The sequence below is a fragment of the Coturnix japonica genome, chromosome 3 (genome assembly GCF_054131305.1).
Source record: "Coturnix japonica strain WE chromosome 3, WE-NBRP24, whole genome shotgun sequence".
Taxonomy (NCBI): domain Eukaryota; kingdom Metazoa; phylum Chordata; class Aves; order Galliformes; family Phasianidae; genus Coturnix; species Coturnix japonica.
The window spans coordinates 15,921,733-15,937,997 of NC_140665.1; the positions used below are offsets into that span (position 1 = coordinate 15,921,733).

A 16,265-nucleotide genomic window follows, 5' to 3' on the forward strand; every position below is an offset into this window, starting at 1 on the left:
CCAAAGCGAACTTGCTTGCTGGAGTGACATTTCTTCCTGGCATTTCATCTGCTTTGTTAGATGAGGATCAGGGAGGAGGAGAGTAAGGGAGGGGGAGCGAAATAGCCCAGCTGACATTTCAAGTGAGTAAATAACCTCTGCGGGAAACCAGCTTGCAAGGTGTTTCCACTTATAATGTATAATTCCCATGTGTCTGAGTTTGTGTAGAGTGATGTGGGGAAGAAGGTGAGCAGGGCACTGTCTTCATCCCTGTGGTGGGCTGGGAAGGCTTTTCAGCAAAGCCGGAAATCAGGAATCAGCTTTGTCAGGTCTCATCTCATCAAAAGTGAAGAATGGCAAAACCAGGGATTTTGCTCCCACTCAGGATGCCATTGGTTCCTGCAGCCCTTGGAACATGAAATCCCATGGATTGAGTGGAAAAGGCAATGTCTTCTTCTGCTGCGAAAGACTAGGATTCTATCACCCACAAGTACTTGCGTACTGAGAGAAGTCAGTGCTGATAAACACTAACTACACTAAGGAGAGCGGGGAAATGTCCTCTGGGTAATCCTCTAGGGCTGTAAGAGCATTTGGTTTATCAGTAGGTCTTTGAATGGAACATCTGTCTGCTTGTTTGTGCCAGCCTAGGAATGCAATATCTTACAGTTTCTCCTATGTGTAGGAGCACATATCCTCTAGAAGTACTGCTTCCTATCTAGTCTATGGAAACTACAGCAGATACAGAGCACAATAACACTATTTGATAGAACAAATTCTTGGCTACAGAACACTGTTCTTCAACACAGTCATCACTATGCATTTTCACCAGTGATGAGCAAGAGCATGCTATGCTTGTAAAAATGAGTACCAGCAGAGGTGACCCACTCGTTCACATCTGCTATGATAATGTCATTGCTAGGAGAACGTTGCTCATGAAAAACATTTTTCATTGACACAAGCAGATGGAATTAAGGAGGCACCAAATACATGCTATATGGTGGTGCTGTTATAGGACAGTCCAGCCAAGATTGGCAATGTGTTCCATAGTCTTTGAAATAATACAGGACCTAGTATTATAGTCTTGCAAGAGAAAGATTGTCTTCTTTTCTGGCCTTACTCTGGAAGCTCAAACTTTCAGCTTAATCAGAATCATTGTGTAGTGATCAGAGCTGATAGTTTGTCTGGATTCCAGGAAATCCAGAAGGACCACCTCTTTCCTACCCCTAGTGACAGTGCACCACTTTATTCACTGAGGGCTTTGTCTTGAACTTATTCTTCAATGAGGAATTCACATCATTCGCTGCTCCATAGACCTTCTTTCTGACTCCAGCTCATAATGGTGACACTATGTCTAGTCACCAGTAATAATGAGATCAAGCAAACTGTCACCTTCAGCCTCATATTTGTTCAATAGATCCTGACAGTGTTCTTTCTGTTCCTGTATGAGCACTTGTAGGGCCTAGCTGGCACAAACATAGCAATATTCCAGTGTTCTTACCATTGTTTCCAAAGCATGGAAGTTGATATTCAGCTCCACACACAGTTCCCTGGTCATAATCTGCTGACTGGAGGAGATGAGCTGATTGAGACACTCTTCATTTTGTGGTGGGACAGCTGTGTGTGGCTGACCAGAGCATAGCTTGTTTTTCATGTCACTGCCACCACTACTGAAATGCAGCACCCACTGCCTCATTGTGCCAGCATCCATCCATAAATATTCAGCAAGTGTCAATGAATGTCTGTATGCAATTTTTTCCATCTAGAGGAATTCAGTTCCACACCTTTGCTTCATACATGCTTCCATGTCAGACACCATTTTGTCAGACTACCCTTCTGCTGCCAGCTGTCACACAGCAACAAAATGTAATGGGATATTTGTGGGAAGGTTCAACCTCTACTGCCATACCACCAACATCAGCCTCTGACATTGTCGGCCAACATCATAAAACAGGAGGCACTACTTTCAGAGCAGCCCTCATAAAGTGAACTATAAAAGTTGTGATCACTTATCCATAACAGCTCAGAAGATGGAGATAAAATGAGGTCTGATTCCTCAAGGCACCTAATAGCACTTCTTCCTTCTGTTTCAGAAATGGTTATCTGGTCTTAGTACTGTTGTCTTCTCAATGAGCCCCATCCACCACCCAGCTCTTTTGGGCCCTGGTTCCTGTGAGACTGCAAAAAAACAATGATAACAAATATTTAAGCTCTCCAACTACTACTGAAACAATTGTGAAGTTTGGGGTTACGCACAAAAGTACTTGATGCTATGTTTTGCGTTAATGACATGAGTATTAACTGCTGCATTAGCTGCAGTTAGGATCAGTACAAGTGAATTTGAGTATTTTCCGTAGGAAATGGCAATACAGCACTAAGTCGGAAGGGTCATGAGGCCCCGCTTTCACGGTCTGTATTCGTACTGAAAATCAAGATCAAGCGAGCTTTTGCTCTTCTGCTCCACGGGAGGTTTCTGGCCTCCCTGAGCTCGCCTTAGGACACCTGCATTACGCTTTGACAGCACTATTGCCCCTCAAATTATTTCTGATTAAATGATGTACTTTCAGCTACAGTTTCATGGGAGGAGGGATAGTGATGCAGCACTGGGAAGGGAAAAAATATCACCTGAAAAAGAATATAGCCATAAAGTTTATGTGCTTGACATGACATCTGGCTCTGGTCCTTTCCTCTGGTTACTCCTGGCTGCTTGTGGACACATGGGTACTTGCACACTCCACTACTACTGATTTCAATGGCAATGACAATATCAGATGTCTATTGTATCTCATTGACTTTGGGCTCTGAAGCTCTGCAGTTGTTTGTTCATGTTCATGTTGTGTGGATCCCTTTCTAGACCACTGGATTGTTTTGCCATGGCAGTGAACTCACAGATTTAGAGTCTGGTGATTAAAGTTGCTTCAAAACGGGCACTATTCACTGGGCCATGCTGTGCATACTGTTATGTGGAATGTAGTGAAATGCGGTATATTATCATAGGAAGCTGTGCACCAGTGGGTTTGCTGAGGTATTCGCTGTGCATGTGATTACACATGGATCCTGTTTGCAGGTTCCTGTAGTTGCTGTGAATCATTCTTGACTGAAGTAAATGCACATGATATTCAAAGGTCAGGAATTATCTTCTCAATCTTGTTTAAACTCCTGTTCTGTGACAGTTTTAGAGGTGCTCAAAATAACCTTTCTAGAAAATAACTCAAAATAAACTGATTATTTCCAACACTGGCTTTGCCAAACCTTCTTTTATAATTCTACTGGAAAATTTGTTCCAAATTCATTCTTCTTCAAATTGTGTTTGTTTTCTGTAGTAATGTCCAGATTTCTTTCCTCCTGTAATGTACGGATCCACATGGCTCTGAAAAAACCAAAGAACTTCATTGCTCTTCCCTTCACTGCAAACGTCTTATTTTATCCAGTAAAACAACAAACTGGTTGTTTTGTCACAGCGATTACTCCGAAATGCCCAATGGACGAACACACCAAATAATATATGTTTTTTCTTTACTGAGAAATAAGCGTAATCATCAAGGAATCTACTGAAGTATGTAGTACTGACAATGACTGTATCCTGCAGCTAACTGTTTTGAAAGCTTCCTTGAAAGCGCTCCTACTTGAGAGAAATAAACTTTGTCTGTTCTGTCTTTTACCTCCCAGAACTTTTACAGCCTCCACTATCCCAGTAGCTGCAAGTATGTTTCAGTTTAGAAGAAGTCTACTTTCACTGGACAGCTTTCAAATTAATCTTGACTGCAAGGAAATTGGGCTTGTTGCATTTCTGCAATTCTTCTCCCTTGAAAGGCAGCAATGAGGATATAATGAAACTCTCTTCATCTCTCTAATTAAACATCTTGTGACCAAACAAGAGAGGGGTAGGAGTGGAAATACCCAACCCAGTGAGGTAATTGCTGATAATCACAAACCTGCTCTCGGTGCTTGAAAAACTGCAGGCTGAGGGCTTAATACCTGTGTGGATGCCTGAGGCTGCCTGGGACCAGTTATCTCATCCGCATTCTGCAGCCCTGCACGAGGGTGAAGGGGAACCACCACCCTGCATGCAGAAACATGGCCCTGCAGGGAGGTAATGCGGAGTCTGCAAGATGAAGAAATGCCTTTGTGCAGGAGCTGCGGGAGTGCATAGGCTGAGGCGTGCTCATGTTGCTCACACTGCCAATGACCCTCTCATGAAAATTCACATGTTGACCCAAGGGGCTGACAAAGTGCTACGTGCACTTCTCTGCATCTTTGAGGTCAGAGTCTAAGCTGTTTCTACCACATTAGGTTCCGAGGTACTTTTTGCTGGTAGGCTTAAAAGCTGTAGTTACAAATGATCACGTCTACAGCAATTTGGCCGGGGATATCTGACACACGATAGAGCTTCCCAGGAAAGGTGATTGCATTCAGATCTGTGTTTGTCATCTGTGATAGTGCAGCATGCCACTTGGGCTTCTGAAATGCCATGACATCGTAGAAGGTTAGACATCTGTGTCTCACAGCCAGCTGTGCTGCTTTACCAGGTATAAGATAAAAAGCGAAATTGGATCATCCAGTATTCATGGAGCAAATAACAGGGGAGTATCTTAAGGAACTCATTAGGAGAGTGTTTTATGGAGGAAATGAGGACATTGACTGATAAAAATAATTTGCAGTGTTTTGCCCAAACACGTTAGATCTTTTCGTCAGGGACATTATGCTCATGTGAAGTGGGAGTAACACAGTAGGTGTTATTTGCAGTGTTCCCATCAGGAAACACAGAAAATTGCTCTAGACTCATATCTTCCTTTTCATAAGGACTTTCCTAATTCCCATAGCTCTTCTCAGTCAGCAAGGCAGCTATGACCAAACTGGGAATCCGCTTTCCATGGGCACTTCTTTTCCAGTGGTTTTGCTCAGTCACCAGAGGGCAGACATCCATAGTTTCCCTTTGTTCTCTTTCTACCTCTACAGCTTTCAGTGCTAACTATAGGCTCACCAGGATAGGTTGTTTTCTGACCTGTCAGCCACATTACTAGAAATGAGAAGGTTAATCTTGAGAAAGTTAGTGATACTCTCCCCATAAAAGTTAATGATACTCTCCCCATAATTTCTGACCTTTTCTGGCAATCCCACGGCATTGATTGAGATACCATTGATCCTAACAAGGGGAAAAATGTCCATGCCAAGGGCTGAGACAGGGAGGCAGGTCTAATCTGTTTTCTGAAACAGTGCAGGTATTAAGTAGATCCTTCTCATTTTGTTCGTCTGTTAAATATCCTTTAGTCAAGCACACAAGCAGTAGCGTTTGATGTTAGGGAAGTCAAGAAAGTACTAAAAGCAATAGCAAGGGGGTTTTATTTTCCATCATAAATTGTTTTCATAGCACAACTGGCATTGAATATTCTGTACTTCTCATAGTCACTACATTGGCTCATTTATCAGTAGAATTCCTTTAAAGTTTAACAACACAGAACTAATTTTGGTGACTCAGTAGCATGAAAATTGTTATTTTAAGTGCCAAAAAGGTATTTTCCCTGTGGATTTTATAGCACTGAGGCAACATTCTGAGTGTTTTGACTGCTACTTTGTCTAACAATACAAACAGACAGGAATAACTTAATGATTAACTTGTTATCCTTGATGTGTTCCTTGATGTCTCATCATATTATTAACAGTTTGGCTGAGTTTTGAAATATATATAATACACAGCAGAGCTAATTTTGCCCTGGTATGCTCTTTAGCACCATTCCACAAGGCTTTCCAGCCACTGGCTGAACGTGGTCAGCAACTACGCTCTCTATTAACACCCTAGTAACTTGCTCCGGCACTTTCAGCTGTGTAAAATTAAACACACTAATAAGAAACTGTTCATCAAAGAACTTGAATATGTGCATAAGTCTGTTCTTATTCAGCCCACTATTTAGACATATGCTTACCTTTAGAGCATGCATGCAAATTTGCCTTAAAGCTGCCAGACTCTTATTTTGCTGTTTGTGTCTTTGAAATACTTCCTGGCACCACATCCTGTTTCTGTCATCTTTAATAGTTACCTGTCTATCACTGCTGTTTCCACGCACATTCCTCCTCTGAACAGCATTTTGCAGAGAACTGCAGCCTGACACAAGATGTTGGAAAAATGAAATTTGTCTTTGAACACTAGTGCTTTCTTGTTTTCTGCACAACATGGAATGTCAAAAAATAACAGAACACTTTTCTGATCAGGGGGAATTTTTAACGCCTTTTCACCCAAACTTTCCGTGTGATAATATCATTACATGCTGTCATTTTCCTTTGATGTTTGTCACATTTATGAGATGACGTGTATCTTGCCTGTGAAGCACGGAGCACATTTTAAATAATACTAATTCATCACATTAGCATCCTAACAGCTAAATGGATAAGCAACACTAACAGAGCCAACATTGTGAGTGACCCCAAAGAGTATGAAAATCTTCATCAGTGACACCATCAATGGGATTGAGTGTACCCTCAGCAAGTTTAGCTGCGCGGTGTGGTTGACATGCCTGCCGTGTGGCCAGGCAGGGAGAGGGAGGTGATCCTGCCCCTCTGCTCTGAGCTGTGAGACCTCACTTGGAGCACTGCATCCAGATGTGGGGTCCTTGGTACAGAAGAGATGTGGACCAGTTGGAGCACATCCAGAGGAGGGCCACAAAAATGATCCAAGGGATGGATCACCTCTACTACAAGGATGGGCTGAGAGAGCTGGGCTTGCTCAGCCTGGAGAAGAGAAGGCTGTGAGATGACCTGATCGCAATCTTTCATCATTTTAGATCGCAACCTGTGTATCTAAAGGATATGCAACTTTTGCAGTGGGTCTGGAAGAGGCCATGAGGATGCTCAGAGGGCTGGAGCACCTCTCCCGTGCAGACATTCTGAGAGAGCTGAGCTTGTTCAGTCTGAAGAAGAGAAGGCTTCAGGGAATCTCTAAAGGGAGCTAATGAACAGGAGGGATACTTTTTACACAGGCAGGTAGTGATAAGGCAAGGGGGAATAGCTTTAAACGAAGAGAGGAGATTTAGGTAAGATATTACACAGAAAACCTTTACATGGGGTAGTGAGGTCCTGACACAATCTGCCCAGACAGCTGTGGGTGCCCCATCCCTGGAGGTGCCTAAGACCTGGAGCTCAAGGTCTTTCAGTCTTCCTCAGAAAGGAAATGCCTCTATATATCTCTGTAGACCTCTGCTCAACTCCCTCCAGAAGTTCCCTGTCTTTCCTGAACCAGAGAGCCCGGAACTGGATGTGGCCCCACCAGGGCAGAATTAAGGGGGAGGATAACCTCCCTTGACCTGCTGGCAACTCTCTTTTCAGTGTACCCCAGGGAGTCAAATTGCTGCAGCCAAGACTAATTGCATGGCCCTCAGAATGTCTGTAAAGCCTGCATGTTCTGGGCTGCTGAACATAGAATGCTTGTAGTACATCTGCTAGTGCTCAAGTATGTGGTATGTGCATTGTTATTGCAAACCATTTTGCAGCAAAACTAGCTTTTGCAAAAGAAGGGATGGGGCACAGAGGAGGAGTTGTTCTATATGACCTTTGAAGGACCCTTCTAACTCTAAAGATTCTACTATTCTAAATAAATGCATGAATCTGAATATGCATATTTTGATGTTTGCAAAGGTTACCCAAACCCCTTTGATTGTAAAGATGATTCTTGTTCTCCTAAAGCACATTTCTATGACAGATACCAACATCTGCTGCAGAAGTGTGAAATCACCGAAACTATTTTGATGTAGGATGAAATGTGAAGTCTAGGCTACCTTTTGGCAGGAAGTCATCAGAGACACGATATCTTTTAAAGGACTATAAAGGAACTTCAGCTTTGTGGGATCTGCAAAGGAATGTAAACTCTGCAGGAACTGTGGAAAACCACATTCAGTGCATCTTCTTCAGTCCCATGCCATCTTTTTCAGCATCAAGCTTGTGCCCATCAGTATGCACAGTATTTCTGATGGTTCTTGCCCCACTTGTCTGGCTCAGAAAGGGGAAGGGAGAAGGAGCTTGGGAAGCAGCCCTTAGCTCAGCCAAAGAGTTGGCAGAGGAGTGGAGATGCTGAGTGTGACACGGTGCCAGATTAACTCCAACTGAACTGCTTCTCTCTCCACAGGTGGGAAGACGGTCTGTCACAGACAAAGCCTGATGAAAATGCATCTGGGGTAGCTGAGTGTTTGTGTTGCATTAGCTTCTGGCATGGCCTCTACTGTATTTATTCTTCCGCCCACCTACCTTCCACAGAATAGGGATGTATGCAGTCACTGATCTTATCACTGCCACGCTTTGATCCAGCTGGGATGTTAGTGCCTTTGGGAATTCCCCACATTTGATAATTCCTGATAGTTACTTTTAAGAAAATACCAGCTGAAGGATGGGGAGGGATTCTTTAAATTCCAGAAACTGACTGAATGGCAGAATTTATCAGGCAGCCGAGCCAGATTTCCTTGGAAAGAACACATTTATTTTGAAATGTCACATTTTCATTGTATTCCACAAGCAATATCACTTAAGGCCAAAGAAACCCAGTCAAACAGGACATTACTAGCATTTTTAATAAGCACAGGAGCTGGCCCTGATAAAAACATTACCAGACATATCTAAGCTATGAATAGCTAAGAACCAGATTTATCCCAAGAGGTAACGCACCACCACTTTATATTTAGCTTTCGAAACACCACCTCGGGAGAAACTTGACCCCAAGGAAATCTATTTCAGGAATGTGTGTGGCCCCCAACCCGGCACTCCGACCGCGTCACCACCTTCAGTGCATTTTCCTCATGCCCCCCTGGAGGGCAGGACCCTGGCACCACCCTATGTTACCAACAGCAAATGGAAAATTGTTTACTACCTACATGATGGCAGTAAGTGACTTTCCCAAGCTTGAGGAGGAAGTTTGTGGCGGAGCGATGCATGAGAGCAGGTACCTGGTGCACCCCGCGCCTGCCCTAACCCAGGGGTAATTTTTGGCTTGCAGGGTGTGTCTTCCCACCTCCTGGTAGCAGGCAGGTTATGGGGCTGTCAGAAGGTTTATGTGTTTGTTTTTCCACGGGGTAGCATCAGGAGAAAATATCCGTCATCTCCCGAGACCAGAGGCATTCCTGAGTGAAAGTGTGGGCGGCAGCAATGTCACACCGCAGCTCCGGGGAGCTGTTTGCTGTGGGCTGCTCCCAGGCTGTGTCCAGCTGGGCCCGCAGCAGGTTTGGGCTTGTAGATGTGAAGGATATTGCTGTGGCTTTGTCTGGTTCTTCAGGGCAAAAAAGGAAGGGAAAAAACAAATAAAAATCAGTGCTACAACTTCTTGCAACCAGTCTGCTGATGTTGTTGGGTAGCAGCTTAAAGCCCAGATGGGCTAATTCAAAAGATTTGAGAGAATCATTAGGAAATCTATTCTGGCCTCCCAAGAAACACGGGGCTTTATTCCCTGTAGTTCCTGGGCTGTGTTTGATGGCAGTGGTGCCTTTGGTTTTTGTCCCCCTGCTCCTTCCTGAACTTCCTATGTCCTGGAATGTAGGAACTGGGCACGTGTGTAGAAAAACTTGATCATAAACTTATAACATTATAATGTGGTTTTTGGTGATATTTTTATGAGTCAGTTGTGTTTAGCACAAGTGTGGACTGCATGGGTGACAACAGATGCTGTAGAAGGAGGGAGCAGGGAGGTGGTAACTCTGCCTCATGCACACTGTCAAATTGAACTGTGTGCATATAACATGTTAGGGGTGCTTGTGCTGCATGGTGAGCAAAGTGCAGAGATTGCCCGTACTAATAGATCAGCCTCTGTGTGTGTGCGTGTGTGTGTGTGTGCCTGCGAAAACACGCGTTTTTTCTTATTAATCAGACAGATATGTTTTCTGTATGTTTTCTGATTTAATTACTCAACCTGAACTTGTGTTATTTTGTAAGCAACTTAATAAGCCAATAGTAAAGAAGTTTTGTTACTTATATATATTAACTGTATTGTATATTTTATATGTGGCCTAGGAGAGTTTCTCTTCACTCAGTGCAGACCAGGCAAGCCAGAAGTTTGGACACCCATGCCATAGGGCAATATGCTTACAAGTCTTTAGTACTGTCTATGTGCTTCTTTGAGAGTCAGTTTTTCATGAGAGAACTAGTTTCGTGCTATTTAAAAATATATATTTATTCCTTTGTACACAGCAAACAAAAGAGAGGTTAAAGACACCCCAGGTGGTGGTGTAGCAGGGTGGAAAGGATGGGTTTGAAAGAATTGTTTGGTGGTCACAGCCATTCCAGACAGCAATGACTGGAATATTTGCCTTTTGTACTTTAGTTAAATTCACCAGCAGCTCCTGCCTCACCTAGGAAATATGTCTGAGAAATTCCTTCTTCCCACCGCAAGCAAACACCCGTATTCCTGTTCATCAGTGAAAAAAAGCAGAACTGTTTCACTTTATGTACATATATTCCCACGCAATTTAAGCATTACCTGTTTATAATTGCTTGAGAAATGTTTTACAAGCATCTGCATCTGGTGGAACATCTTTATTGTGGGAGACTTCTGTAAGGAGACTTCATATGCTGCTGATCACAAGCCCTGCTTTAAAGCCCACTGAAGTCCATGGGAGAGATGTACCTTTCTTTCCCATGTCTCCAGCAGCCTTTTGATCGTTGGCACTATGTGAAAACAGTGTAGAACCATTGAGTTAGCTCCTCCAAGGTCTGTTTTCTATGTACACTGGCCAGCCACTCCCAGCTCCTCCATCATATGAGGTGAACATGCCATGAGACATCCATGAGCAACCACATCCATTAAGCAACATCTGAGATGGCCACAAGTGGTTGAACCTATGTATTCTATGTTTGCCAAAGCCATGGCGTAGTCCCAAGTGCGTGAGAGATGTTTCAAAATCCTGGAGCTCCTTGTCTTGCTGGATTTGAAGCTATGCTCTTTTTGGTAGGGCTGTGACAGTGGTGTGGCTGCACTGTCACCCCTCATTCTCCTTGGAGGCGCCACATTCAAGCCAGGATTGCCCAGGAGCCTGTGGGTCTGTGCAGGTGTATGCAAGCTGGGGGTGCTGCCCACCCTGCCAGGAGTCAGTGGCATGAGTGCATGTATTTTCTTGGCTTCATATCCTTTACTCAAGCCTCTCTTATGCTCCCACCACCCACAAGTACCAGGCCAGCCTCTAGTAGAGCAGGGGATTTTTTTGCTAGTGTATCTGATGCATAGCCTTGGTCCAGCTGGAAAAATGGACAGAAAAGTAACTCATCTTCAACAGAAAGGCTTGGGTGCAGGAGAGTGCCTGAACCAGTGCATGATTTTTCACTGTCTTAGAGACCAACAAAGCCTTGAAGATCTTCCATGAAGAACTAAGGCACTAACCAGAACTGGGTGTGCTATTCACCTGGTGTAAATCACGGAAGATGTGCTGGAAAAAATAACATCCATATCAAACACATCAGCACTTTTTTGCAAATACTGCAAAACTTCTTTCCCCAGCTAGTATTACTCATGCTAAGAAAATGTGTGATGTCCCAAGGACTGACTAATTTGGCATCCCGAGCTCCTAGCCCAGTATCTCTTCTGCCAGAACTTTTATATTATCAGTTCCATTCATTCCTACAGAAGGCTGATGGAGTGTGATAAAGCAGATGGCTGAAGTCCCAGACAAAGGCCAGGCAGAACAATTAATGACAAGCCAACAGCCTCACAAAGGGCATGGGCCTCGGATAATGCTGGCTATGCAGGGCTGCTGACAATTGCATAAAACTGCTCCCCTCACAATGGAGAGATAAGATACAGTACTGTAATAGAAAAGCAATCATCACAAAATGCCATCAATTATATAAAAGCTGCACCACTGGGGAACTGATTCAATATGCCCCGATTGATGCTTCAACATACCTTGGCAGCACTTTTTGCATGGCTTCTCATGACAAGTCAGGTTGGGCACTGAAGAAGCTGAGGCTCACCTACCCCAATTCTTTCATCAGTTTTTGGCTCATGAAATTACACTGAATAATATGCTTATTCAGGTTTTTATATCTGTGCACCTATTTTATTACCTTTTATAATGCATACAGGGTCGGATCAGCTTGCAGCAGAACAAAGCTAATTACACCTTTCATTACCTAAATATAGCATAATGACAGAGTGTCATTCAAGTGTGGCATTGAGCTGAGAAACCTCATGGTAGGCTGGGACAATGATGGAGGCTATTCAGCCCAACCTGAATTGCTGCCGATGCAGTGCGAGTGGGGCAAGGTTAATAGGCAGGTCACTACATAAATTACAGTATCGTATTGAAATGGTGAACTGCTAGCACTGTTCTCATCAGCAACTGTATCTTCCACAGTCAGTAACCTCCAGAGCCAGCGTTAACCTCTTCCATCCCTTTCACCCAAATAAAGTTTATGCACTTTAGCTAGAAGACCTGGGAAGGAAACAACCTGTTGATGAGCTCTGGAATTGCACATTGAACCATTCACACATTGGATGCTAATGGGTGAAGCAGAACAGTTGATAGCCATTTCAGCTCTCACCCTACAATGGTGTGCTTGAAACACAATTCATGGCTTATGCCCCCAGAATATACCTTAGCAGGAATTTCTCCCCGTTGAGAATGAACTACACAACAGGGACATGAGAAGCTCACATTGTGGGCTCTGTCCCCAGCTGGACTTCCATACCAAGGAAGTAATCCCAGTCTCTCCCACAAGGCTCCAAATCAGCTGCTGCTGAAACCTTTACTGCTCACAGAATTTTGCCTCAGGTGACACAGGGAGTTTTCTTACATCTCTGGTTGGAACCCACCAATTTAACTTCCCCATTATCCTTTAATGTCTTGTGCAAATAAGGATGGATGATTGCTTTTAGATTGTTTCTTTACACATGTTTTAATAAGAGGCTTCCCTAGTTTTTAATAAAGAGATAGTGAGAGCAAAGGCCGGCAAAAATAGTGTTCATAAAAATTATTATCAAAAGCTATTTTAATTCTGCCAAAGCAAGCACATCACAGAATTTTTCTACTTTCCTCAGAGTGCTTCTGTTTTTCATCAAAACAAGAAAATGAGACAATGTAATTTGCAATGTTGTTAAGGAGTTGAATAACGTTCATTCCAGTTTTCCAAGGTTAATGCTGAAAATCTGTGCTACGATTAATGTTTTGTTTGTGTGGTGTATTTTGTTTTTTTTTTTAACTTATCTTTTTGGCTGAAGAAAAAGTATTTCCACAGAAAGTCACCCTTTCCCTCCCTTTCAGTTTTTCCCTGAAAGGTGAAAGGCATTGCTGGGCTATAATTCCACCGCAGCAGTGCTGCCCACATGAAAAATCATTAGGGCCACGAACCTATGATGGGAGACAAATAAGTCTGCTTTATGCCTTGGATGAATTACCAGCTACCACGAGGAGAGACATATTCTTCAGTACTTCAAGAGCTTAGTCTGAAATTGGCTTCACTTCTGGGAGAGCTGTGAGAATAAAGTACATTCGCTTTTGATGGACTGATAGTATTCTGACAGATTGGTTAAGTTTGTGGTTTTCTTTTACCCTGGTTGTGTAATTGGTGTTGAAACAAGGTACTGCTCTGTTCCTGTGTTTCTAATGCTTTACTGGGAATTCCATGGAGCATGCCTCCTCTCTTCGCAAAGGTGTTGGTGAGATTCTTGAAAGAGCCTCAAATCCAGATTTTTTTCTAAGTGTCACCGTCATCTGTGACAACAATTAATGTAACGATATTATGTCTGTTTTTAGTGTTCATCAGAATAGTCTCATGCTCACCACTTACATGGAGTTTTTGCTTTTTGTGGATGCTGCATCTTCATAGATCTCTGTGTTGGTTGTTCTTCCTCTTGCTTGGATTCCTTTGTATTACTGAAGGTGAATCCAATTTCCAAAACAAAACAAAACAACCAAAAACCTCTTCCTCCAGATGCCTCTTGCCAACTCCTTTGCTTAGGAATGGGCACAAAGCAGCACCAAGGTCAATGCAAAGTTCCTCGACTTTGTGTTTGTAGCATCAGGATCACCACAGGAAGAAGTAACTCACACCTGCAAGACATGCCAGGGCCGCATCTTTGATCTGACCCAGCTCCAGTTGTGGCACAGATCTGTCAGCTGCCAGCTTACTCCACATCTGAATTCTGCTCCTTTCTGTTTGTACCATTGTGGTCCCCACCCTCCTTGAACTCATGTGGTTGTTAGGTCCTGGGGAGAATCATGCTGTAGAACAGGAGGGTGTTGACTGCTCTGTAAAAAACAGTGCTTTTTCATTCATTCACCTCTGAGCTTCCTGAGTTCAGCAAAGAAAAGCCTCAAATACATATTTATCATGTGAACTTTGAAATAGCTTCAGGGACCTCCTCAAATTATTGAGTGTCAGGCCAGTCACTTGGGCACCTTCTTACTGATACAACAAAGTAAGGTCCCACCATGGGACTCAGCAGGGTGAAGCTCTGCACCCTGCAAGCATAGAAGGCACCCTCCCATCAGGTTCCTTGTCCTTCCCTGTGCCCCAGCTGGGTGCTGCTCTGTGTGCTCCCACTACAGCACTCATCTGCTCCAGGGACCACTTTATTCTCCTATCTCTGCCTCAAACCATGACCGGCTTTGTACTTGCACTTGTGAAAGCCTGGCTGGATCAGGGGACACTAGTGGATTTGGCAGGTTTTCACATTCACTTTCAGAGCTTTAAATCAGCAAGGAAAATCCTCGTGTTTCTGAAAACACACATGCACTTTTTTCTTTTCCTGTCCTTTCTTTTCTTTTTTTTCTTTTCTCCCTTGGTCTGCAAAAGCCTCCCAGTCTCCTTTTTTCCATTTCCCTTTCTGCTTTCACCTTTATCTCATGGCTGTTGTAGTTACGTCTTCTGATGATAGCAGAAGTGACCCCCTGGGGTGACCTTGGAAGATTATTACATTAGCTGCAAATTTTGAACCCAGGCCAGCCAATACAGTAGGGATTGCAACTCCCATCCTTTAAGTGCAGGAGGATTAACGCTCGGCAACATAAGTACGTTAAACCACTCTACAGACAGCAGTGACCATTCCTTTCTCTGCATATCATTGTATTTCTCCCTTTAAGATCAGTTGGGGAATAGAGCTTTGCTATTTATGTTGAGGTGGTGAAGGGGAAGAACAAGACAGCATTCATGACAGTCAGGGAAGAACTGCATTAAATAAAGCCTCCATCTTTCATTCTTAAGCTCAGCTCCAGGTCCTTGATGAAGACAGATTTTTCAATTAGACAGGCAATGTTTGTTCTAATATTTTATATATGAACTGCTCAGCTGACATCTTACCCAGATTTATGAAGGATATTGAATACAAATGGGAGTTTTAATATAAATTTATTATTCAAATTTATCACATATTTCCGCAAATAAAAATTATGGTTGCCTCAAAGAACACATTTTTAAAAAAAAGAAAAAGAAAAAAGAGAAGAAAGAAAGGAGTTGATAAAGTTTCTTTCCAGACGGTGAATAACAATATTGTAAGCTAAGAAAGACATGTCATAATATAAATTATAACACACATGGAATACATTTCCCATTGAAGACAATATTTCTTTCTTACACAAATGTTGCACTCCTTCATTGAACTGAAAGGAAGTTCAGGAAGGTTGGCAAAACAAAGTAGCCCATTTTTAACACTATACAGAACAAAGTGTATTCTGCTGCCAATTACCCTTAACTGAAAATGACTGCCGCTTCTGGGAGACGCAGCCAAGGGTCATGGGTGGTATAAATGCACCCCAAAGAATAAGAAATGTCAAGTGACATTCACACTTCAGCTATTTAAAGAAAAGGATGAAGAGAATTTAGGGGAATAAAAGGTTCTGCAACACCCGTTTTTTAGCTATGGGGAAATTACAATTAATGTTAGGCCATTTATAGCACATTTCCATACACTTCTCCTTTGCAGAAGGCATGCCTAGTCTAGGAAGGGATTAGTACAGCAGGAGTTTTCATCTGCAGTCAGACTGAAGAGGAAATAGTAGAAGTTTTTTGTTTTTTTTCTTTTAAAAATGAAACATTACAATGAAAGATTTATATATTTTGGTTTCTACAAACCAGTGCATTTCATCTTCCTTATTCATTCATGGCACTGCCATGGTTTAGCTGCATTTCCAGGTTCCAGTTATTTCATTTATAGTTCTCCTGTTTTCCATCTTCTTTTTTAATTTATTTTTTACTGGAAAACACAATGAGATGATGTATAGGAAACTGGTAATCACAGCCTGAACCTCTGATTAATCAGCTGAGGCAAGTGTCAGCTGTGGAAGCACAGGTGAGGGTAATTCAGCTGTGCTCCCAGAAGGGGTGGA

General features: G+C 42.9%; 1 protein-coding gene across 2 annotated transcripts in view; it reads left to right on the forward strand.

The window, feature by feature from the left end:
* The window catches only part of LOC107310980 (uncharacterized), a 334,005-nt gene that overhangs the window by 217,820 nt on the left and 99,920 nt on the right, over positions 1-16,265 (forward strand). Inside the window, exon 1 of one of the 2 annotated variants that reach the window (XR_014943801.1) lies at positions 8,675-8,899. The exons of the other annotated variant lie outside the window; for it this stretch is intronic. The gene's annotated coding sequence lies outside the window, so the exon portion shown is untranslated. Of the gene's footprint in view, positions 1-8,674; positions 8,900-16,265 lie in introns of those variants that run through there. 2 annotated transcript variants of the gene reach the window in all.